General features: G+C 42.0%; 1 long non-coding RNA gene across 1 annotated transcript; it reads right to left on the bottom strand.

The window, feature by feature from the left end:
* Nucleotides 1-12,993: 12,993 nt before the first annotated feature.
* LOC144987358 (uncharacterized) lies at nt 12,994-14,188 on the bottom strand. Its single transcript, XR_013651241.1, has 3 exons — nt 14,055-14,188; nt 13,144-13,333; nt 12,994-13,064 (listed from the first exon to the last, which is right to left on the bottom strand). It is a non-coding gene; the product is annotated as an uncharacterized LOC144987358 (long non-coding RNA).
* Nucleotides 14,189-24,398: the final 10,210 nt, after the last annotated feature.

Genomic DNA, 24,398 nt, shown 5'->3' with positions numbered 1-24,398 from the left:
TCACTGAGAGAGGCTAGTTAGTTCTCTACTTTTAAGTGTCAGGACTGGATGTGATCGGCCAATCAGAAGTGACTGAACAATCACATGCTCTATAACATCTTAATACATTATTTTACAGTAGAAAATCAGAGAAGGGAAAAGTGAGTTGTAATTACAAATTTAACAAAATGAACACAAAGTTTGCAGTGTTGAAAGATCTGATTGAATATGAGACCTGAATATTTGTCTAAAAAATTTTTAAAAAGAAAATGTATGATACTTTGTAGAAGCAAAGTAAAACTACAACTAAATGCAATTTGTTCATCTGCTACTGATTCATCACAACAGTGGTGAATCAGGAGTATTAATCTTCATTTTTCTTTAAATATATGTCCTTAATCATGAGAAAAAGTCACAAGAACATTTAAAAGAAAAAACAAAAGATGTGATTGTTCATTGCCGTATGTTTAAGTATTTTTTTTCCAAGCAATTCTGGTTCAACAAGTCCTAGACTTTAGCTTTATGAGAAACAGAATATTTTTTGCAAAACGGCATGTTTCATCATGCTCAAACAGCTCAGGAGGTAAAACCTCCAGAGCTCGTGTCAGTAAGTTCTTTGTTTCACGTTGTCTTCTTCGGACTCCTATGTATTCCTCAACACCTTCACAAGATCTCCACTTGATGAAACAATATCATACATCTCTAAAAGGCATTTATGCGCAGACTAAACTGAAATTCCACAAAAGCCAAAAATCCTGTTAAAAAAAACCTGGTAAAAAGTCAGAAACCTGATCCACAGTTTCACTACCAAAAAACAGAACTCTTGTTCCTAAATTTAAGCTTTGACTATCCGATAAAAGTTAGGAATCGCTAACAAAGATGTTGGGAAGTTTTCCATCCATAAAAAAAATGATGCTAACTCAATGTGAGCATTAAGAAAACACTTCTGATTGTTCTTATTCCTGAGCCACGCACACAAATCAGAGCTAAAGTCAAACCAGATATAAAACGTGTAATGTTGCATCTCAAAGCACCTGACAAGACTTTCAAATATTAAAACAGAAGAACACAATCTTCTTAAAAAAAGAGGGGGGGGTAATAAAATAGAGCCAGCCGAGAGACATAGTCTCTCTTGTCCTGGGTCTTCCCCACAGTCTCCGTCTGGAGGGACATACCTTTGAGCCATTTTGGAGTGAGACTTTGGACCGGCTTACAGGTTCCTCCTATTCCATCTCCTTATTCTCCTAGAACTGGATCTTCAAATTGGACTATCCTCTCCCTAGCTTCAAGCCCAATGCCAGATCTCCCCCTGGACCTCTCCAACCTTTGAGGTTTTTCAGCTTCCTCCTTCATACCACCCCCCTCAGTTTCTCAAGGCACTCTTCATGAGAGAATCAGAGAAGTGAGTTTTAAAAAATTATGTCCATCAAGATTTTAAACAGAATCAGAGATAAAGGGCAGCCCTGCTGAAGTCCAACATGCAGAGAGAACGAGTTCGACTTCCTGCTGGCCGTTCGAGCAAAGCTCCTGCTCTGGTCATTCAGAGACCAAATTACCATCAGTAAGGTTCCCTGGACTCCATACTCACAGAGCATCCTCCACAGGACACCATGGGGGACGTGGTCAAATGCCTTCTCCAAATCAACAAAACACACATGGACTGGATGGGCAAACTCTCACAAACCTTCCAGTACTCTATAGAAATGATAGAGCTGTTTCTCTGTTCCACAAAAAGGAAAATACACTTTTGTTTGTCTAAAGTTTGACAATTGGCCAAACTTCCTGGTTGTTAGAACACACCCTCTGGGTTCTCTTTTCAAAAATAGGAACCACCTTTCTTGATTGCCAATCCCTAACTGCCATGCAATGCTGCATACATTTGTACTGTGAGGCACTGTCAGGGGATTTATTGCTTTGACACATTGTGTAAAAATAAAAATTAAATAAAAATTTAGCAGCAAAAACAGTCCAATTGCATCCAAAGACTTGAGGTACTCAGGGTGGACTTCATCTACCTTCTTATGCCTTGCCACCGAGGACCTCTTTGATTTGGTGAGGTCATATAGGATGATGGACAGCCCAGCCACGGAGTCTCTAGTCTCTGCAGCTTCAACAGAATCCATGTTAACATTGTTGAGCAGAGCCTGGAAGGATGTCTTCCACTGTTCAACAATATCCCCAGTCAAACTCAACAGCTCTACACTTGCACCAAAATGGTGCAGTCAAAAAATATGCTCCCCCTCCTGAGGTGTTGGGTGGTTTCCCGGAATCTGTCACGATTCAGCTAGCAGAGAAGAAATAAATTGAGCAAGAATAATAAGCAAGGATGTAGCAAAGTCCCAAAAATGTATTTACAAGATACATACCTATAGAACATAGACACATAAAGACTGGATTTCACACAAGACGAGCCAACACTGAAGGTTGAGGGTAAGTCCCGTAAATACTGAATGGTGGATTAGCTAAGTGCAGGCAGCCGGGACTGCTCAACAGGACCCACTGGTGACTCGGTGGAGTAACAGGCAGCTTGCACAGAAACTCAAAGAGACTAAATGAGAAGAGAAAACATTCACACAAGCAAAACATGGCAGAATCGTTATACAGTCTTTCTTCTTTTCCTCAATTTACTCTTCCCAGAACCCTGGAAAAAAGGGGGGTCATGCTCTAGATATTTTGAGATGATAAAATCTTTGGTACATTGTCAATGTGGGCTAAAAGCTGAGAACTGTATTAAGTGTCACCTTGAGGTTCCTGACTTTGTCTCAGGTTTTAATATGTGTTACTTTATTTTTACCTTACCCCCTTTTAAGGATCAGGACCAACAAATCAGTTCTGTTCTGATTTCTTGAAGGACATTCTCTACTTTTAATATCAGCTGCAGATTTTTTTAACCCTTGTGCTATCCTAGGCACTTTAACGTTGGGAGTTGGGTCATCTAGACCCACTAGACAGTGCTCTGAACCTTTTTTCTTCAATGATTTGTGATCTTCACTGGTGTCCATGGATTACATGAAATCTTTCCACCTTTATCCACCTTTGTCATGGTAGGGAGAACACATCAATGTAAAGAACTGTTCACACCGGGACGAATTTCGCCGGCGATTTTCGCCGACGTTTAACGCCTCGTGACTAAACAAAGGGCACCAATGTGAGTGTGCACACCGACGCGAAAAAACGCCACGCGCCAAAGCGTCAAAAAAAAAAAACGCCTCGGGTTCGTTTTTTTTTTTCGACGCGTCGCGTCGAAATCTATTTGACCAATGAGAATTGCGCTTTTGCACACGTGTCTGGAGCTTTTGAAGTTACAGTAAAACACAACTTGGGGGCGCTCAAACACAAAACTGCCTTGCTGAGCACACATACCAGCGAAGAAGATAGACGCCAAGTAGCGTCTACACTGCTGCAAAGAAATAATGACGGACATTCTAAAATATCCCCTTACCAAGTACCAGTTGGAGCTACTGGTGCTTGAAATATTCATGTTTTCTTTGTATTATTCTGACAAGCGCGTAAATACTTGCTCTCTTCTTCTGAGTGAAAAGCGACTTTAAGAATCGTAAAGTTGCGCAGCGCCACCTTGTGTACAGGAGTATTTCTGTTTACATTAAGCGCCATCTAATGTCAGGGAATGAAATTGCATGTTCGCTCGGCTCATCGTCAGCGAAAATCGCCTGGGTGTGAACACAAAAGACGTGGCGAAAAACACTGGCGAATAACGCCTGGCGAATATTCGTCCCGGTGTGTACGGGCCTTAAGGGTGGGGTCATCTAAGATAACACAAGGGTTAAAGTGTCAACGGGTCCCATGTCATCCTAGACACAGTAACATGGTGTTGTATATTATCATTTCAGCTTTTAAAATGTGTGCTGTTTTGCAATAAATAAGCAACTAGTTTTTGTTTTTTCTTTCGCTAAGCTTTCTGAAGCAACAACCAAAAGGAGTTGTAGAAACCTCTCTACTGTCACTGAAGTAACAAGTTTCTCTTTATAAATGTGTAAGAAAAACAGTAATTTTTATCACCCATCCATTCATCATCCCTTTTCTGAACCTTTCAGAGTCACAGGTTAGCTGGAGCCTATCCCAGCCACTGTTGGGACAAGTGGACAATTCTTCAGTCTATAGCTGGGCCACACAACCACACGCACTCACAGATTAATGTACGAAGCATCTTTATGGACTTTGGGGGGAAGCCTCAGTGCCCAGAGAGGACCCACTTATCCACAGGGAGAACATCCAAACTCCACACAGAAATGGGTTTGAACCAGGACGTCAACGCAGTGAAGCAAGAGTGCAAAGCACTCCATCATTGTGCTGCCCTACCTGCATTGATCCAGTTAAAAACATTTAAAGAAGCAATAATGTGCCAGAAGACTACAAATTACAGTGTTGTGGTCAAATGTACCAAACTATGCAGATGAAATTGAACGGTAAGGTAATTTGTCTACAACAAGACATGGAGCTTTTCACATTTCACCATATATGAATGTACAAGACCATTGACATGGTTGAGACAGAACGGGGAAGTCTTCTGTGGTACAAAGCCTCTCTGAAGCAGAGCCAAAGTAGAGCGATTTGACTCACTTTGAGAAATTGTGAGTCCTTTATCTGGTGTAAATAATCTCTACTTTGGATCTAAACAGTACATGGGTTGAAACCAAATAAAAACAGGAAGTTGATCTGAAGAAGCTCCAGAATAGTCTTTTTGCTTTGGGTAAGTGAATCGAGTATTTATTTTGTTCTTTGATCACCAACTGTCTGAAAAGGTATTACAGTACTGTTTACAATGTCATTTTTTTAAGTCATATCGAGTCCCGTCTGGATTCCTGGTTCAGCTCTTGTTCTGGTCCTCGTCCAGTTTCATGATTGTGTCATGTGGATCAGACTGATTTCCTTGGTGACTTTTCAGGTGAGGTTTCTCTGAGGATTGGTGCAGTTTTAAATATACTTTCTGATCTTCAGTTATGCTTTATGGTTAGTTATATTCGTTTAGTTTTGCATGAGTGAACATGTCACACTGATAGGGAAACAGCAGTGATGATAATTCTTGCTGACTTAACTGTCTTAACCCTTGTGCCATCCTATGGGGTCAAGATGACCGTTGACGTGTTCTTCCCACCATGACAAAGGTGGATAAAGGTGGAAAGATTTCATGTAATCCATGGACACCAGTGAAGATCACAAATCATTGAAGAAAAAAGGTTCAGCGCACTGTCTAGTGGGTCTAGATGACCCCATTCCCAATGTTAAAGTGCCTAGGATAGCACAAGGGTTACAATGCCTTAGGGATAAAAAGGACTTCACCTTAGTTAAGCGCCTCAGCTGGAAGAAGCTGGTCTTTACCCCTGAGCTGATGAGACGGTCAAGCTAATATCACTATCCATTTTAAAATCCAAGCTGAAAACAGACTGTTTAACACGTGGAGCCAAATGACCCAAATCCACCTTGGAGGGGGTCACAGGAGCCGCTTGAACTAAACACCATCACTTCTGTTTTTTGGTCATCCGATCTCAAAAAGCTGAGGCCCATCAAATCTTTGATGGTGTGTAGACGACTCAAGAGTGGTGTTTTAGAGGAACCTTTCTTATTACTGGAAACATATACCTGGATATCATCAGCATAACAATGAAAGGAAACATGCTTTCTTATGATGGAGACCAAGGGATGGAAGTATAATGAAAAAAGAAGAGGTCCTAAAATTGAGCCCTGAAGAACCCCACAAGACAGAGGAGCTGTGGCAGATGTGGGAGACCACAAAGGGAGCAGAGAGTTTATGAGTGAAAAAGTCTGATCTTTTTATGTCAACCACAAGATTTGACCTGTAAATACAGACAAAAATCAAAGTAAACTGAATAAAAGTTCACAATTATTATTGGTTCAATACAAGAAGGCAGACAGAAGTTTCTAATGATGGTAAAACTGAAACATTTGGTCAAAAAGGTCAACTGCTGAAAAACAAAAGGCTGACATTATATAAAATGCAAACAAATCCTCTGTATACACAGAAAAAAATTGTCCTATAAAAACACAAACCAATCAAGGTTTCTCTTGTTAGATTTACTTACACAAAAGGCTGAACCCAGAATGCAATGACTTGAGACCGAGTAAAAAAACAGTTTATTTCTCAGGAGGAAAGTTCAAACAGTTGGGAAAGAAAATCTTTCTGGCAGCAGAGGGCGTCCAAGAGCCCTCTGATGAGAGCTGCAGATATGATATTTGAGTGATAACCTGGATGAGTCGAGTGATGGGGAACTCAAGGCTAATCCAAATGATCCAGAACAGCAACATCCACATCCATTTCTTAAACTCACTTCACAGGATTGCTGGAACGTGTACAATCCATACAGAGAGGACCCAGCTGGGATTCCAACCATGGACCTTCTCACAGGGATGTGAGATTGCTTACCACTACACCACTGTGCAGCCCACAACAGTATTCCGAAATCAGAATCTGGTGGGTTAGCGGTGTCACCAACTCAGGCAGGAGGATTTATGGGACCAGAGGGAGACCAAAAGCTGAAGATGAAGGTGTGGGTCAAAGGGTAGGCAGGTCCTGTGCAAAGGCTTCTGGGAGCGATAGGCGGGCCAAAAGTTTTAAGACATGCGTGTTGGTTGAGACGAACCAAAACCAGACGAGTAAGATCTGACAATGAAAGTGGGACACACCAGAGACGTGCGGTGAGGCGTGGGGCTGGGGAGGTGCTGCGTCTTTCAGCGCAAAACCCAATCTATTTGCTAACTACTAATTGTGTTTCATATTTCATTGTAGAATTCTTTCCAAACTCATAGCAGGTTCACAATGGGCCAAGGAAGAATGTTAAATGTGGAGCAGCTCAGTGTGCCCCCCCACCCCACCCCACACACACACACAGAAAAACATGCATGTGCACAAACAGAGTTTGCACATTGGTGATTTACTGTTACAAGTTCAAATTATAGTTAGATAGATATTTTGTTGCATCTTCATTATGGAGCAACAGCAAGGAGATCTGAAGCACATAGGGAATTAATGCTCTCACCCCTTTCTCTGAACCTTCATCATCCTCATCCTCATCATAACTGTTTCATGTCTGCAATCACAGCTTCTGGTTTGTTCAGCTGAAAGTTGCTGTGGCCTTGATGTTTTCTGGCCCGTCTTCCTGTCGTCAACTTAGAGTCAAGTTTCCACTGGTGGAAACTTCTGCAGCGGACATCTCACCACCTTCACCACAAGAGATGAGCGCAAACAGAAAGACCAATTCAGAATCAAAGGAAGAAACCTGATGAAGTTCAAAACAGTTTAGCACAGGGAGGGGTGGGCGTTACCAAAACTGCAGCTTCTGTTGCTTCTAGGTGTTGCTCTGTGATGCTGCAGGCATTCTATTATAAAGTGTCACTTGAAAACCACATAAACATGTAGCTATTATTTATTAAGTTCAGTAGTTAGGTTAGGTAAATTGTGGCTCTTCTGCTCCAACAGGAGCATTCTAAATTTAGAAAAGAAACTGTTTTTCTGAATATAATCTGTTTTGTTTGACATCTGAGCAAATATTCAAGTTAAAGCAAACTTGCGTTCACAGACACGGAAACTAACCATATAAAATGAACGAATTAAACATTATGATGAGGTATTTGCTAATGGAGAATGTGAAATTGTGAGCACACACAGACAGTGCAAAGAGAAGATGCTCCTAAAACACATTGATTTATTTTTAACAACGTATTCATGTTTCCTGTTGAACTCATAATGTGTGGTATGTTTGTTGTTTCTGAGTTAGTTTAAGTTGTGTTTGCTACAAAGCTGTGAGAGTGTGTGTGTGGGAGTGAACGGGCCACTGAAGCAAACGAACTGCATCATAAATGCGACCGCATCAGCATCCTGTCAGGACAGGGGGGGAGGAGGGACTGACCAAACCACAGCGTCTGAAGTAAGAGCGGGCGGGAACTAAGACTCCAGGGCTTTTTGCTGTTTGCTGCAGCATCTGAAAACACTAATCTGTCTTTAAAAGTCCAAACTTGAGGGAAGATTCAAGAGATTTTACCTAATGTAGATTTTTTTCTGCTTTGAGAAATTTATAAAAACAGACACTGATGGTTTCTGCTGTTGTGTTAGTTTCTGTGCTAATGCTGCAGGTTAACATCACAGCACAGAGTTTGTATGAACTGCAGAGCTTTTGAACACCCACAAAAACAAGACCTAATGTTTAGATTTTCTCTTCTTCATCTTCTCTTTACACACCTGAAGTCTTTGAATGTGTCATCTACTGCCACGACCACATCTGAGGGATGTGGGATCCTGTTAAAAAACCTTTAGTTTTCTCTTATCCAGATCATCTCTTTATGCGGAAAACCTCAGCAGCATTAATGTCATTTGTTGGTGCATCACTGCCCCCTGCTGGCCAACAGCTTAACTGCACCATTAAAAACAGAAATCCTGTTTATAAGGTAGAGAAATTGTGAATTCAGTAACCCTCCTGTCATGTTCGGGACAAATCTGTCTGATTTACAATTTAAAGTCCAGACTAAAGATTTACAATTTGAAAGATCATCTTTTGATCTACTTTCAAGCGGTCTTTTTTTATTTTAATATAATAAAATAATCATAATTAACTGTGTAATTTGCAGTGCAACAAAAATGGCTAGCAGTATCTGAGCTACCCAACCGTACAGTTTTGAGCCAGATGCCAGAAGACGAACATGGATCTATTTGTCTGCATAGAATTTGTCTGCATCAGAAGGAAGTCAGTTATGAGGTGCCGTGTAGGACATTATTCAGAATTAGCATTCATAAACACATGTGAAATCTCTCACACACACTAGTGAAATGCTTGTATACATACAACTGAAAATGTATTCATTCACATACACATGTGAAAATCCTCTCACATACACATGTGAAAATCCTCTCACATACACATGTGAAAATCCTCTCACATACACATGTGAAAATGCTCTCACATACACTATCCAAAATGCTCTCACATACACATGTGAAATGCTCTCACACACACTACTGAAAATGCTCTCACATACACATGTGAAATGCTCTCACACACACTACTGAAAATGCTCTCACACACACTACTGAAAATGCTCTCACATACACATGTGAAATGCTGTCACACACACTACTGAAAATGCTCTCACACACACTACTGAAAATGCTCTCACACACACTACTGAAAATGCTCTCACATACACATGTGAAATGCTCTCACACACACTACTGAAAATGCTGTCACACACACTACTGAAAATGCTCTCACAGACACTACTGAAAATGCTCTCACATACACATGTGAAATGCTCTCACACACACTACTGAAAATGCTCTCACACACACTACTGAAAATGCTCTCACATACACATGTGAAATGCTCTCACACACACTACTGAAAATGCTCTCACATACACATGTGAAATGCTCTCACACACACTACTGAAAATGCTCTCACACACACTACTGAAAATGCTCTCACATACACATGTGAAATGCTCTCACACACACTACTGAAAATGCTCTCACATACACATGTGAAAATGCTCTCACATACACATGTGAAAATCCTCTCACATACACATGTGAAAATCCTCTCACATACACATGTGAAAATCCTCTCACATACACATGTGAAATCTCTCACATACACATGTGAAAATGCTCTCACATACACATGTGAAAATGCTCTTACACACACTACTGAAAATGCTCTCACATACACATGTGAAAGGCTCTCACACACACTACTGAAAATGCTCTCACATACACATGTGAAATGCTGTCACACACACTACTGAAAATGCTCTCACACACACTACTGAAAATGCTCTCACACACACTACTGAAAATGCTCTCACACACACTACTGAAAATGCTCTCACATACACATGTGAAATGCTCTCACACACACTACTGAAAATGCTCTCACACACACTACTGAAAATGCTCTCACATACACATGTGAAATGCTCTCACACACACTACTGAAAATGCTCTCACATACACATGTGAAAATCCTCTCACATACACATGTGAAAATGCTCTCACATACACTATCCAAAATGCTCTCACATACACATGTGAAAATTTCAATAGAAACGGAAGGCATTTCAGTAGAAACAACATTTTTTTTTTACTTTATTGTTAGAAACGAAGTTGGTCAAGTGAAGGCATTTCAGTGGAAATGAACCTGTGTCCGAATTCCTGCCCTGATCCCTAACTACTAAAACCCTATATAGTGCAGAACTATATATAGTTCTCTGAATTTAAAAGCAATTCAGACACCCGTGCTCAGTACTTTTTTTCTTTTGGGTGTTGTTCATAACGCGCTTGACACGGAAACAAAGTGGCGCATTACCGCCACCACCTGGTCTGGAGGCGAACTACTCCTATTTAACGCGGAGAATGACACTTATTTGTCAGAGTAAAAACATAATAAATATGAACATTTTACAGAGACTATTTATGAATTTGCTGTGTTCTGATCATGGAAAACGTGACTGATTTATAAATAATTAAATTACAAACACTTTGGTGTTGATTTAATGTATTTGTTCATAAATAAACCCCCAAGTTATTTTTTCATGCCAATATTTATTTTGTTTTTGTGCCGCTGAACGATTAACGGGCTCTTGCAAGGAGGCATTTTTTTCTGTAGTTTTCTTACACCTTACTGAAAATGGCTTTGAAAATGAATCTGTCCGTGTTCCTGGCAATAATTCAACCGTTTTTCGTGAGATCAAACTGAAAACGAGCAGATATGCAGCATCACAGGACGGCAAGGACAAGCAGACATCTCAGAAGATTTCCTCTGGATGCCCTGACCAGACAGAATAACTTGTGAGTTAAACTTAAAGCTTTTTTTTTAGTTAAACTTAAACTTTAACTTAAACTTTGTTACTAATCATGCTCAAGGTTACACAGTCTGCTGGGTAAGAGTTTAACATTCTTTTTCAAGTGAGTTGTGTAGTCCAATTACATGAAACACTTGTGAGTTCAAAGTTTAGAATTTTTTATTCAGAGTCAAACCATATCACTTGTTTTAAACAAAAACAAAACAAAAACTTTCATTTTTAAAAGTTAAAATGAAAATCCAAAAACCCAGCCAAATAAAAACCACGAGATTTTCCAGAATTAATAAATACTTCATAATCTAAAATGTAAGACATCAAAATAAATAGAAACATTAAAAAAATGTGATTTAATTTCCTCAATGAAATAATTAATGTTGCATTTTCCAGGGTCTTCCACGTCTCTACTGCTTTACCAACACAAAGGTGTCTGTCCTGGCCCTTTACGCTGACGGTCAGTCCGACACAAGACTGGATTTTCGGTTGACCCGCAGGACCATCGAGCATCTGGGTCGATGGTCCTGAAGCATCAGCTTCGGGTTCCTCACACTCTGGGGGGTCACAGGAGACTGACGTCCTGGTGTTTCTTTTCTGGCTGGCGTGTGGCACATCTTACAGTGTGGTAGCCAGAGTCTTTGACATGACACGGTCCACCGTGAGCGATGTTGTCCACAGGACGGCAGACCGCATCCTCCAGCTGATGAGCAGGGTCACCCAGCTTCCCAGTGAGAATGAACTACCATAAGTCGCCTCTGGATTTTAGCAGCTCGCTTGGTCTTTCTCCTTCCAAAGGGTCACAAGGAGCATTGATGGCTGCCACATAAGAATAAAGGCCCTAAAAGATAATGCAGCTTGTTATTTTAACAGGAAGCTTTTTTATTCCATTAAAATGCATGCTGTTTGTGACTCTAATGCCAAATTTATAGATATTTTTGTTGGGAATCCAGGATCAATCCATGATTCACGGGTTCTACGTAAAAGCCCAATTTATGTAAATCAAACAAACCCACCTGAAGGATCCTTTTGGGTGATGGTGGGTATCCCTGCATTGCACATCCCATCATGCTGCTGACACCCTACAGCAGGGGTCGGGAACCTTTTTGGCCAAGAGAGCCATAAACGCCACATATTTTTAAATGTGATTTCCAAAGAGCCATACAATAATGTTGTGTCCTTTTCTCACACTGAGGCACGGAGACTTAACCTCTTTTAAGGTTCTTTATTCTGGTTACTGTAGACCGCAACAAACGCCGTTCAATTAATTCAGCAACTCCTTATTCTCTCCCGCCGAGACGAGAGAGCGCTTCTCCCAACTTTATATTCCCCCCTCCCGCTCCAGCCCCCCCCCCCCCCCCCCCCCCCCCATTTCCCTTATTCGGCCCATAGCTGAACCCCATTGGTCCAAACTATCTAACAACAGGCTGAGCGACAGAACTGAGAGCCAATCAGATCTCTGCTTGATCGATGCGTTCCATGAACTCCAGAACTTTTAACGCGGCCCAACAGCAAAGTTAAACTCAGTCCGCGAAAATATGTTTAAAACTAAATATACAAGTGAATGTGTGCATTTGATGTAATTTCAACATTTTTAAAGTACAATAAGTCTGTGGATTCTTTTTAATAACATTGTTATGCTGTTGCTAATAAATGATGAGTATTTCTCGTGGTAGTTCTGCTGATGGTCTGGTCTGGTTGATACGTGGTGAGTTTCTGCTTCATGCAGGCGTTGAGACTTTAAACGGGATCTTAGTTCTGAATGTTCTTTAGATGTGGACAAGGAACCAAACACTCACTCACACGCTGCAATGAGTGACGGGCAGCGGCTTTACGTTTTTACCATCCCTGCGCAATTCACCTGCTGCCGGTCCCCCCCCCCCCCCCCCCCGGCTTTCTTCCTCACACATCCCGTCCCCGATACTGCGCGCTCTTCCTCAGAGACGGGTGCGTGCAGTTTTAGGCACGTCAATTCACAGGTTTCCGGGTGGTACAAACTCTGTGAAATAATAGATAATAGTAAACTGATAGTTTTCTCTCCAAGCACCGCTACTACTGCGCGCCTCTGGCATCGCATCGCGCCCGAGAAGGACTGGTCTAATGAAAAAAAAAAGTATAATTAAGGATTTGTCTGCGAGCCACATGTGACCATCAAAAGAGCCATATATGGCTCGCGAGCCATAGGTTCCCGACCCCTGCCCTACAGGGAACCCATGAGGAATGCCATTGAGGCAGTTACAACCAGAACCACTCCAGAACACGCTCTGTTGTGAAGAGAGCATTTGGCATGATAAAGATGAGGAGGAGAGCAATATTTCTGGGGGCACTGGAAGTAAAACCAACCTTTGCAATGAAAATCATTGCCTGCAGTTCAATTCTGCACATTCTGTGCATCAGCAAAGGCGACTGCTTAGCCACAGATGTTGAGCCACAGCAGGACAACACCAGGAACATGCAGGACGAGCAGAGTCACGTCTGTCTGCAAGGACAAATCTTTGCTTTCCTTTCAGCTCCAACTGTGACACACATGACTCTAGAAGACCAGGATTATTGTTAACATGTATAAAAATAAATATTAACATATAAAACGAAATTCTAAATATGTACATCTGATATTTATATGAAAATCCTTTTAAGATTGTTAAAAATAGCTCAGATTTAAATAATACATGAAAATTATTCATTTTTGTTTATACATTTATTAAACAAATTGGAAAAACAATGGCTGCATTACATTTTAGAACAATAATTTCAACTCAAGTAAACTTAACAGACTCTCCTGTCGCTGTTCCTCCCTTCTAGCCCTTTCCTCCTCTCTCTTCTGGGTCTTTAACATAAACCTTTAACCCAGTACGACAACGATTAACCGTTTATTAAAATGAAGTCAAATCTGATCATGTCTCTACCCATCTGGCACGAGCTAGCTTGAAAACAAACAGGCTATCTTTCTTCATCCGCAAATGGATCCGATTTTCCTCATCCTCGTCTGTCCCTACATATATGAACACATTTAAAACATGTGTTAATAACTTGTGACTACGGTTAGAAGTCACTGCTTTTTGATGTAATATCTAGCGTTTGTTTTTAGCCTTCGGCGCTAATTCGCGTTAGCGTTAGCTTTAGCATTACTGAAATTGATGAGCTTCAAAACAATCTAGGTTGTTGATTGAGGAATATAACATATTAAACACATCATCTTAAGTATTTACAAATATATTTTACAACAGATACTGGATATTTTTTAATATACTTACACGTTTCGGTGGTTTTCCTTGCGCAACCGGCTGCCATTTTCGAATGATTCAGACGAATGATTATCTCGCGATAATCAGCCAACTTCCGTTTCTACTGAAATGCCTTCCGTTTCTGTCGAAAATTTCAGTAGTGTATGTGAGAGCATTTTGGATAGTGTATGTGAGAGCATTTTCACATGTGTATGTGAGAGGATTTTCACATGTGTATGTGAGAGGATTTTCACATGTGTATGTGAGAGGATTTTCACATGTGTATGTGAGAGGATTTTCAGTAGTGTATGTGAGAGCATTTTCAGTAGTGTGTGTAAGAGCATTTTACAAGTGTATGTAAGAGCATTTTCGATAGTGTATGTGAGAGCATTTTCAGTAGTGTATGTGAGAGGATTTTCACATGTGTATGTGAGAGCATTTTCAGTAGTGTGTGTAAGAGCATTTTCACATGTGTATGTGAGAGCATTTTCACATGTGTATGTGAGAGATTTCACATGTGTATGTGAGAGATTTCACATGTGTATGTGAGAGATTTCACATGTGTATGTGAATGAATACATTTTCAGTTGTATGTATACAAGCATTTCACTAGTGTGTGTGAGAGATTTCACATGTGTATGTGAATGCTAATTCTGAATAATGTCCTACACGGCACCTCATAGTCAGTGGCCCACTGACGTCAAAACTACTTTTTCTGACTGCTTTTTTAGTCTGCTCCTGATTCACAATAATTTAAATAAAGACAAAGTCAGAAATGCTATTTTAATCCTAATTTTTTTAGAGATGTCCTCCGTCATAAGAAAAAAAAAATCCCACACAAACATGTAAAAACAACATTTTCATTGGGGTGGGTCTATAAAACATTACTAACTATTGAGTTTTACATCTGAATGCCTCAAGGCCTCATGACATCCTCCACGCTCTACACCTAAACCTAGAAAGTCATGATCACCTCTCTACCTGAATTTTGAGCAAATTTAATCAACCTTTGTTGACATGTCTTCTCCATAAACTCAGGGTTGTGCAAAATGTTTATTCATTTCTCAGCCTTTAGCTTATTACTTTTAAATTTACGCCTTACTCAAACAATGTTTTACAGCGCTCGCCACTGATTCACGTCTGCTGTCTTAGTAACAAAGCGCGGTGTCTGAGAACTGACAACTGGTTTAAAGATAAGATAAGATAAAATAGGATAGGACTTTATTGATCCCCGGGGGGAAATTGGGTTGTCACAGCAGCCAAAAACAAGAAAAAATAGCAGTTGGAAAGTACGAAAAACAAAGTAGCAATGAGTAAGAATAAAAATAATACAAGGTGGAAGTAAAAGTACATTACAAATAACGGATTAAATAAGGCAATAAATAGCAGCAGTGGTTTTCATCAGTCCTAGACCGTGTTATTGTATAGTCTGACTGCTGTTGGGATGAAGGACCTCCGGTAACGCTCTTTTTTGCACTGGGGGTGCAGCAGTCTCTGGCTGAATGAGCTCTTCATAGTCCTCACCGTCGCATACAGGTAGTGGGAGGGGTTGTTCCGGATGCTGGACAGCTTGGTCAGCATCCTCCTCTCACCTACAGAGTCCACTGGGTCCAGGGGACAGCCCAGGACAGAGCTAGCTCTCTTGACCAGCTTGTCCAGTTTCTTTTTGTCCCTTTCACTAATGCCTCCACACCAGCAGACCACAGCATAGAAAGTTGCTGATGCAACGACAGTCTCATAGAAGGTCTTGAGTAGTGGCCTGCACACACCAAAGGACCTCAGTCTTCTCAGGAGGTGGAGGCGACTCTGGCCCTTCTTGTGCAGGACCTTTGTGTTGTCTGACCAGTCCAGTTTATTGTTGATATGAACACCAAGATATTTGTACACATCCACCCTCTCGAGGTCCAGTCCCTGAATGACTACGGGGGGAGGCTGAGAAGCCTTTTTCCGGAAGTCGACCACCATCTCTTTCGTTTTGGTGGCATTGATGTGAAGGTGATTGAGTTCACACCAGTCCACAAAGTCCTTGATCACCTTCTTGTATTCCAGATCATTTCCCTCTGACACGCGTCCAACGATGGCTGTGTCATCGGAGAACTTCTGGATATGGCAGCTGTTTGAGTCATGGCGGAAGTCAGATGTGTAGAGGGTGAAGAGAAAAGGAGAGAGCACTGTCCCTTGTGGTGCCCCCGTGCTGCAGACCACCTGGGCAGACTCACTGTCCTGGAGCCTCTCGTACTGTGGTCTGTTGGTGAGGTAGTCAACAATCCACAAGGTCAGCTGGTTGTCAACCCCCGCACCTTCCAGCTTTCCCCTCAGCAGTGATGGTTGAATTGTGTTGAAGGCGCTGGAGAAGTCGAAGAACATGATTCTGACAGTACTTCCAGGTTCCTCGAGGTGTAGCAGGGTTCTGTGCATCAAGTAGATGACAGCGTCATCCGCTCCGATGCCAGGTTGATATGCAAACGGCAGGGGGTCAAGCACTGGGCTCACTAGGGGCTGGAGGTGATTCAGGATCAGTCTGTAACCCGGGTGAGATACTGCGTTTAGTCTCCTCTTGCATCTCCTACGTGATGACATCATCACCCTGCGTGCATCGGTGCGTCACACGGTCATGCGTCGAGATTCTGCTTTCCTGCTCTGTACTGCAGTTTGAAAGTGTAGGTGGACAGAGCAGCAAACCATCTATGGCTGGTGGCGTCTAACTTTGCTGATGTTAGCAGGTAGGTGAGAGGATTATTGTCTATTACCACCACAAAGTTAGCTCCATACAGGTAGTCATGTAGCTTCTCTGTCACACTCCACTTCAACGCAAGAAATTCAAGCTTGTGAGCGGGATACCTCGATTCACTTGGGGACAGACCTCGGCTGGCATAAGCAATCACTCTCAGCTGACCGTCTTGCTCCTGATATAAAGCTGCACCGAGCACTGTAGTGCTGGCATCTGTGTGTAATGTATATGGCAGTTTTGGATTAGCGAACCCAAGGACTGGAGAACTAGTCAGCTTTTCAATTAGAGTTTCGAAAGCATGTTGACAGGCAGGTAACCATCGCTCTCCAAAACGCTGTTTGATGTCATATAATGCCAGTGTGTTCGATCTTTTCCTGGATTTGGAGGCAGGTGTATAGCCACGTGTAAGGTCATTCAGGGGTTTTGCGATGGCTGCATATCCCTGGATAAACCTCCTGTAGTATCCAGCAAACCCTAGGAACGATTTGAGCTCTTTCAAAGTTTTTGATACTGGCCAGGATTTTAGAGCCTTGAGCTTTTCTGGATCAGTCTCCACTCCTTTCTCCGAGACTATGTGTCCAAGGTATCGCACAGATGTCTGGAAAAACGTGCACTTCTCTGGGGATAATTTCAGACCATATTCTTTCAACCGGTTGAGCACTCTCAGAAGTCTCCATTCATGCTCTTCCAAGGAGCTTGAGAACACAATAAGGTCGTCAAGAAAAACAAGTACTTCCTTCAAATGGAGATCTCCCACACATTTTTCCATTAATCGCTGGAAGGTACTTGGCGCGTTAGTCACTCCTTGGGGCATACGGTTGAACTCCCAAAATCCAATTGGCGTCACAAATGCAGTCTACTCCTTGTCAGAATCCTCCATCTCAATTTGAAAATATCCTGATTTTAAATCGAGCACACTGAACCACTTTGAACCGGTTATAGCTGAAAACGACTCCTCCAAGTTTGGCAGGGCGTAGGCATCTTTAACAGTCTGTAGGTTTAGTTTGCGATTGTCAATGCACAACCGAATGTCCCCGTTCTTCTTACGGACCACAACAATAGGTGATGAGAATGGAGATTCTGATTCTCTGATGACACCAGCCTTCAGCAAATCGCGCAGATGTTGCCGCACCGCCTCAATGTCTTGAGGATGAATGGGTCGGGCTCTATGCTTGAAGGGTGTCTCGTCATATAGTTTAATTCGGTGTTTCACCTTGTCAGTGCATCCGAAATCCAAGTCATGGTGTGAAAAGACTTCAGGAATCTCATTAACCCTTGTGCTATCTTAGATGACCCCACCCTTAAATTCACGTGTTCTATCTACCATGACAAAGGTGGATAAAGGTGGAAAGATTTCATGTAATCCATTGACACCAGTGAAGATCACAAATCATTGAAGATAAAAGCTTCAGTGCACTGTCTAGTGGGTCTAGATGACCCAACTCCCAACATTAAAGTGCCTAGGATAGCACAAGGGTTACGCTTGGACATGATCCTTTTCTTCCACTCTGGAAGAATAGGCGATGCTCCAAAATCCAGCTTCAGAGATTTCTTTCCAGAGAATGGATGATTTTGGGACACTCTGTGTGACAGAATCTGAGGTGAGTATACAAGTTTGGCAATAGTGGAGAATGGTGGGATGGTTACCTCGTGATCGGACTCATTGGCAAGTGTGACAGGAATAGTCTCATGGGATTGACTTGGGAGCACTATGAGTGAGTTTTTAACACACAGCCCACCTGGCAGTGGTGAAGCTGGGTGCTCCACAAGCGCCGAGAGCTGGCATGCTACTGTACACTGAGCCAATGGTGACGATCGTCTGCCCAGCAGGAATAACAACTGGAGATTTAGTGGCTAATCTCACAACCCCATCGATGCCTGCCTGATGTTGCTGGTGACGTGTCTGGAGCAGTTTAAACACAGCCTTGTAACCGTTAGTAGCTGGCTGGAACTCTGCACACTCACTTCCAGTGTACTGGCTGTATAATGACTCCAATGTATTCATGCCGATTAATACTGGGGATGAATGTCCAGTTTTGATGTCAGGAACAACAAGTGCCAGAGTAACAACATCAAAGGCCACCCCCAGGAACTCTTTCGGGAATGTAACCATCATCTCCACATATCCAAGGTAAGGAATTGCTTGTCCGGCAGCCCCTTCAACTTGTAATAGATCATTTAATTGTTTCACTGGTTGGTCTGACAGGTGCTGATTATAGAATGAAACTGGAACAGTTGTAACTTGTGACCCTGTATCGAGGAGACAGTTACATTCTGCATTAGCAATCTTCATATTGGCTGTGCAACGAGAACCAATTAACCCGTTTGGTAATCGAAATGGAACATTGCATCTGCTTTGCGTTTGTTCATCACAAATCACAGTTTTATTCTTCCCATGGTTCTTGTTCTGGTTGGGACATTGCAGGTCCACAACAATTCCAGTTTGCCCCACAACAGGCCCTGGATCTAGTTTAAAGAGTTCATTGTGGAATTAAATTCTTGCCTTTTTGCTCGTCTTTCTGCGAATTGCTTCCTCTTGAATGCTACAAGAGCAGAGTATGGGGGGTTCTCACAATTAGGTTTGATATGGCCGTCTTCACCACACCTATAGCAGTATCCAGGTTTGAGTGCAGAAGGCGGGGTCTTTGGTTGTTTACCTGCCTTCTGACCCTCCCCCGGTTTGCATCCTGTTCTAGGCTTGGCAACAGCAGCTTGACTGGATCTTGTATGGGCAGCAGTGAGTGAGGCAAGCTTCTTCTGAATATCAGCCATTTGTTGAGCAAGCTGCTGCGTGACAGCAGTGAGAGCAGCAATCTCTCCTTTCTCTGTGTTGTCTGTGTAAGCATACTGTGCATGCGCTGAAGCTCGGGGCCTTACTGAGCCGAGATGTTGCTTCATTCTTATTGGTTGAATGCTGTAAAGCATTCAACCCTTTGTTTTCCTCTTACGCTATCTTCCGCCGTTTTTCGGCACTTAACTCCTTCTACAATTTTCAACCTATTTTAACCATTCAACTATTAAACTGTTCAGCTCTTTCAGCTTATTACTGCTATGACTTTTGGTTTTTCAAATCCTTGAACTTTTTAAGATATTCCAGGATTTTCCATGATTTTTTCTCCATTGAAATACATGGAGAATTTTTCGTGCAGAACTTCTACAATTTTTCACCTATTTTAACCATTCAACTATTAAAATGTTCAGCTCTTTCATCTTATTCCAGCTATGACATTTTGTCCTTCAAATCCTTGAACTTTTCCAGATAGTCCCGGTTATTCCCGGATTTTCCAATATTTTTGCTCCATTGGCCACACCTTTGCTTCTTTAAACAATTGTAACTTTAAAATTCTTTTGGCTAGAGACACCGTTCAAACATTGAAATGTTCACAAGGTTTTGGACTTCAATATAAGGCTCAAAATTATTATGGGATGGCAACACCACCTACAGTTTGGCGGCCATTTTTTGCCAAAATGTGAGGCAATTTTAAACTTCTTCAAACTTTCACCTATTTCAATCATTCTACTATTTCAATGTTCAACTCCTTCAGCTTATTCCTTTCAGCTATTACTTTTGGTCCTTCAAATCTTTGAACTTTTCAAGATATTCCAGGATTTTCCAAGATTTTCGCTCCATTTAAATACATTGAGAATCCTTGAAAACCTTTGGTTCTTTCAACCATTGTAACTTCAACATGCCTTTAGCTAGAGATACCGTTCAAACATTAAATTGATCACAAGGCTTTGGACTATAAAATAGGTTTAGAAATCATTATGGGATGTCGACACAACCTACTGTTTGGTGGCATTTTTTTGACCAAATCTGAAGCAAATATTGCATTTAACTTCATCCATGGCTGGAACTGAACATATTGAAATTCACTGGATCTGGACATATAAGGAATGTGGGCGTGGTTAGCAAACAAACTTCGTTGCTATGGACGTCAAAAGGTTTACTTTTTCTGATTTGTCTGAAACTGACGTCGATTGGTTCGTCATCCCCAGGCGACCCAAACATAAAATGGTTGCTATGGAGATAGAATTAATAGAAAAGCCGCCATTTTGAAAAAAGTGGATTTTCTATCAACTTAGACATGTAGCTTTTACCAATATGATACTCTCAAACAATGTGTTTTTTTGAGTCGGTTGATGATGCTGATTCCACAGCTAGCACTTTTAGCCATTTTAGCAACATCTTCAAATTTTCAACAGTTCAGCCATTTTTTCAACAATTTCAGCTTTAATGCTTAACTCCTTCTACAAATTTTGACCTATTTTAGACATTCTACTATTACAATGTTCACCTTTTTCAGCTTATTCCTACTAGGACTTTTGATCATTTAACTTTTCAAGGTTTTTCCAGTACAGTTCAGACATTTCTTCAGCAAATTTAGCTTTCATTCAGCAGTACAGCATTCAACCCTGCATTTTCTTCTGGAAATGCAGCTCCTTCTAGTTGCTTTAACTGCTTCTCGATCTTCCTCCATTCGCAGAAGTCGTAGAAAATCAACAAATGTCGGTGGGTTGTGTTTCCGTTGTTTCAGTTGCAGCTCTGTTATGAGGGAGTTATCCCAACAACCACGGCAGAATTGAGTCAACAGATGTCTTTCGGTGTCTTCATCTGAAATTCCTCCACGCTTAACTGCGGCGTTCAAAGCAACCTGCAGCCGTTGCAAATAATCTGATGGTTTTTCACCAGCATCTTGAAAAGTGTCTAAGAACTTTGCATATAATTCTTCACCATCCTGTACGACGCCATATGCTGAGTCCAGAGTGTGAAGATAAGTGATTGGTGGAGTATCTGGTAACAGATGTTTCACCATATCAGCAGCAGGTGGTAACAAACTTTCCAAAATTTTACGTGAGCGTTGTAAATCAGACACTGCAGAATCCTTAAATAATAGTTCCATGCTGGATCTCCAGGTGTCGTAGTCTGATTCGTTCTGGGGACGAGGCACTCTTCCTGAGAAGACTCTGACACGTGCAGAAAAATGTCCTGTGCTGTCTTCATTCTTTACTATATGTTCCACTATATAGCGTTGGACTTCAGGTGGATTCAAATCATGCTGCGACATAGCTGGCAGTGACAGTCGTGGTGAATTCAAATAACTGGGATCTGGTTTGATTGTCGGCTGGCCTCCACTGGAGTTCTCATCAGTGGCAACTGGGATACTTTGAAGACCCATCTTGACGACCGAAGGAAGTGTAGTGACTGGTGCAGGAGTTTTTGGCCCCCCCTCCGTGTCCTCTGTTGCGTTCTCAGTCTCATCAGAACCAGGATGGAGCCGGCCAACAGTTTGACCAAGCAGAGGCATCACCCCATTTAATACAACCGCAAAATCTTGCCCTGTTAGTTTTGCTATTTTTTGCAATTCTTCCAGGTAAATTTTAGTTTCCATTTTGCCTATTCCTTCTGCACAAACCACAGACAAATGTAGAATTTCATACGTCACCTTGTCATCTTCACAAACATACGTGTAAGGCAAAATCTTTCGCAACGCAACTAGCGGCGCACCCAAATTGAATTCAACCACAATTGATTGATCAAAAATTGAGTCGGACACGTCAAAGAGTTCGATCTTTGAAATTGAACCAAAACGTTTCAAAAATTGGACGACCTCATCGTCAGTTTCTGTTCTAGTTGCATCTTGTATCAAAACCTAGTTGGGGATTTTAATACCACGTTTCTCCAATGTTTCCATTTCTTTCACCAACATAACCAACACGATTCAACTCTACTTACTCCACTCCTAGCTAGCTCGCCACAAATTATGTAACCTTTACGTGTATCAATATCAGATACACAGTAGATATTCAATGTACACCGGGCTAGATCAGAAGATCCCTGTTCGACTCTAGGAGTGGAGAAAGAGACCGAGACTGAGTTGCGTTTGTTGGTACCATGTAATTGAAAAAAAACAAAAGGAAAGAAACAATTGCAATCACCGACGCATAGAATGGCCGTACAATATTTACAGGAAAAAATAATTCACCCTTGTAAATGATACTTTTTCCTCCTCCAAGAAAGTTCAGTTTCTCACGATTCGACTCAATAGTTCATTGCAAGAGTTCAGAGTCCGTTACAACGGCCAAGTGTCCAACAGAGGGTAATCCTGAGTGAAGGATGGGGATTGTAAGAGTAAAGATGTGAATGGCCGCGTAGCTGAATCGTAAGAGAACTGAAGGGAAGGAAAAGAGGGTGGCTGTAAGAAGCCTCCTACCAGCCCGACAGGAGCAGGTGGAATTCATAGAGTGCTTCGGACTAATTGTCCAGAGTTCCGGTTGGTTCTAGGTCCTGGGCTGTAGCTCGCCATCCAAACTAATCACCTGACCAGTTCTGTTCTCCTAAGTTCGTGTTTCGCTCGTCTCCGGACAAATCGGCGCCAGCAGTTGGCTTCTCCAGCTAAACACCCGAGCCTTCCCCACACGCTTCTTCCGGCAACCTACCCACAGCTGTTTTTAAAGGGTTCCGATTGCACGGGCCGAGTCACATGACCGTGTGACGCACCGACGCACGCAGGGTGATGATGTCATCACGTAGGAGATGCAAGAGGAGACTAAACGCAGTATCTCAACCGGGTTACAAGTCTCTCTAGGGTCTTCATTAGGTGAGACGTTAAAGCCACAGGTCTGTAATGGTTGGGCTCCCTTGCCTGTGCTGTCTTTGGTACTGGGACCACGCAGGAGGTTTTCCACAGCACAGTATGCTACAACCAGGCAGAGTTGGTCAGCGCAGTCCCTGAGCAGTCTGGAGCAGATGCCATCTGGACCTGTGGCTTTCCACACACATTAGCTTAACTTCTATTACTCTCTAAGGTACTTCAGATGCATCAGTGCTGTTAAACATCATTTGTGTGTAGACTTTAACCAGCTTACCTGAAAAACATATAGTCATAGGAGCACACAAGATCACACGTCCCACTAACCTTCTTTTGTTGGCGTCACATAGTGATCTATGGAGCACCAAGCGCATCCTGCTGGTGAAACTGGATATTGGCCAAAACCCCCTTTTCCACACAAACTATGGCAGTTTAGGTAGCCATACCATTTATTTTACTTATTGTTTTCTTTGTTTCAGAACTTAGCATAAAATAAATTTGAATGCATGTTTCAATCACACAGTGCCACAGTCCACTGTTTTGGACAGGATGACGACTGAAATTGTTCTCTCCCAACAAGGACATTGTGAGCTCTGTGCTCCTTTGGAAATTTTGGATCAGGATTAAAGTGGTCCGGACCTTACCTGGACCTTATCTGGACCTTACCTGGAGGTTATACTAACCTTACATTATCTGCACCCTATCTGGACCTTCCCTTGAGCTTACCCTAACTCAGTGCTTCTTAAATAGTGGGGCGCGATGCGATGCCGGGGGGGCAGTGAGCAGCAGTTTTTGGCACAGGTAATACGGGCAATTGCCCGGGGTGCAAATTTAACGGGGGGGGGGGGGGGGGGGGGGGTGACAGCAGCTCAGTGCTTGGAAAAAAATCTGCTCCACTATTGGTTTCCTATTATCTGTTATATGACAGAGTTTGGAACAGCCTGAAACTGTGAACTGCCGTCCCTGCAGCTGCTCCTGTCTGACACACAGAGATGTCATTCTTTATTAACTATTGCAGACATTTTTGTTATATATCTTTATTTTCAATAA

The sequence above is a fragment of the Oryzias latipes genome, chromosome 18 (genome assembly GCF_053564925.1).
Source record: "Oryzias latipes strain Hd-rR chromosome 18, Olatipes_Hd-rR_3.1".
Lineage (NCBI taxonomy): Eukaryota > Metazoa > Chordata > Actinopteri > Beloniformes > Adrianichthyidae > Oryzias > Oryzias latipes.
Note: the sequence above shows the minus strand (reverse complement) of the source record. Positions and strands in the feature narration are given on the sequence as shown.